At 34.8% G+C, this 2266-nt stretch overlaps 1 long non-coding RNA gene across 1 annotated transcript; it reads right to left on the reverse strand.

Moving 5' to 3' along the window:
• Positions 1 to 704: 704 nt before the first annotated feature.
• Positions 705 to 1673, reverse strand: LOC141348783 (uncharacterized). Its single transcript, XR_012357562.1, has 3 exons — positions 1404 to 1673; positions 1121 to 1175; positions 705 to 756 (listed from the first exon to the last, which is right to left on the reverse strand). It is a non-coding gene; the product is annotated as an uncharacterized lncRNA (long non-coding RNA).
• Between the last annotated feature and the right edge of the window lie 593 nt (positions 1674 to 2266).

A 2266-nucleotide genomic window follows, 5' to 3' on the forward strand; every position in this document is an offset into this window, starting at 1 on the left:
CCACCATTTAGTTCTTATAACCCCCAACCCCAGCTCTTCCTGGAGCATGTTTTAAGTGTTCCTCCATTGCTGAGTCAATTTCTGAGTCAGTAGCATTTGCGCTCCACCTCTTCACAGCATCTGAGGGAAGAAAATATGAATGTAAACAGCAAAAAGTTAAACAAGCACTTATTTTGAAAGTGTTTTTATCTATCAAACTAATTGTACAATGCAGTCGAACAAGACTTTTCCCATCCATTTCATGAACACATTAACCTGTGATATGAGTAACATGAGAACATTATATTTTAGTGGATTTCTCTGACACTCTACATGTCACAGAAATGATTGAATGTTTCACCAGGACCACTCCCTCTCCTTAGTCTTCAAAAAGTCTAAAAGTAATGTAGTGACACTCTTATGGAAATAAGATCATTTGTAATTGTTTAAATTTGTCTAATTTTTAAACTGTGTGTCATGAATCAACATCTCAGAAAAATGTTATGCATTTCAAAACAAAGTGACGACTTAATTCGTGATGCAGGATGTTGATTTCATACATGTCCACATATGAGAACACCGGGACTAAAACATGTTAATTATGCGTTTGGACATTTCTGATAAAAACAGGTCTTTTAAATAAGACACAAGGAACATACGATGTGTCACAAATTACCTTGTATTATATTATGTAAAGGTGTAGCCTTGAATGCAGTCTTTTCCAGCTGGCCACCACCCTGCATGTTGAATTTTGCCATTAAGGCATTTGACATGATTCTGCGAAATAAACGATTCAGTCATAATATTAAAATGCATTGTAAGATCAGTATTACAAATTAGCAGTACTGTGCAGCTTGCCAATTGCATGCAGTGTTAAAACATACACTTTCACAACCACTCTCTATCATGTAATAAGTGCTCTATCCCTATCCAAAGTTTTTGTGACAAGTAATGACTCATTTTAGCACAGACATTACAACTTCAACACAAAAACAGGCAATTATATAAGTAGATATAGTGTGTGACAGAATTATAGTATTACCAAAGGTTGAGGTCATTATTGTGGATACTGTTACTATTGTCATTTCTTTCTGAAATACGACACAGCAAAACACACAAACAACGCTAGGTAAATACATACCTGTTCATACACAGTCTCTGACTGACATTCGGCCAACTCTGGACAGTTGCTGAACCTAAAAGTGACACCACAATCAAAATAATGTAATAATGTTTTGAAAACTCAAGAGCAAGACAGAATTGACAGCAAACAAAAACAATGGTATCGACATTGGCATTAGATTATCGATAAACAACTACTTGTACCTCTAATAAAAGATTTACAAACTGACTGTTTGCAAACTTTGCTTTAATGAATTTCCCATAAATGGCCTGCGTTTCAAACACCATATAATATTCCTTACTTGCTGATGGCATGGGGTAATTATCTGGTTCCACCTATTTGAAATTGTAAAACACCAAGGCAGGCTCCACTGTCCCCTCGGATTCTGAGCTGCTGTCCTCTTCCGCTAAGGCATCAACTCTTGCCTTTCGACATCTCCACTTTCTTTGATAGTCAGAGGACATGTTTAGCAAATCTGAAATTACAAAATACTTTTAAAGCACTTATTGAAGTCAGCCATGCTCAAATTAATTTACAGATTTCAGTGAATTATTCCTGAGCTCCTCCTACAGTTTTAACATACCACAGTCTTTCATTGCATTTATTTTCAGAAATAAACTTTCAGAATGCTACATCTGAGTAGTACTTTTTAATTTAATCTTTAAACATGTTTACAGTTTTTTACAGACGCTAGGACACATTTCAACAACAACATGTAGCATTACACAGTGTTTTCTTGTGTAAAACAAGGAAACATCTGTTTATAATTGCAATATATATTGTTTATAACTGCAATATATGTTACTGGAATGAATCAGACATGATGCAGAATTCGTCTATATTTTATGTTGTTTATTTATTTTTTATTTTTTTGTACTAAGTACAGTTTTTTACAGACGCTAGGACACATTTCTCAATACTTAGGTCACTTTTGCAAAACTCTTCACACAATTCTCCTAACTGACTTTCAGCTTGGCAAAGCAGTTCATTTCACATTCAAAATGCACTACAACTACCAAAACACTTTATTCAGGTCTCAAATAAACTTATTCTTCCAGAACACTAGCAAAGGTTGACAGCCGACAAACACACTTTGTCACCCACAAAACAATGAGCTAAAAAACACTAACAACATGTAGCATTACACAGTGTTTTCTTGTGTAA

This window comes from Garra rufa, chromosome 13, assembly GCF_049309525.1.
Source record: "Garra rufa chromosome 13, GarRuf1.0, whole genome shotgun sequence".
Lineage (NCBI taxonomy): Eukaryota > Metazoa > Chordata > Actinopteri > Cypriniformes > Cyprinidae > Garra > Garra rufa.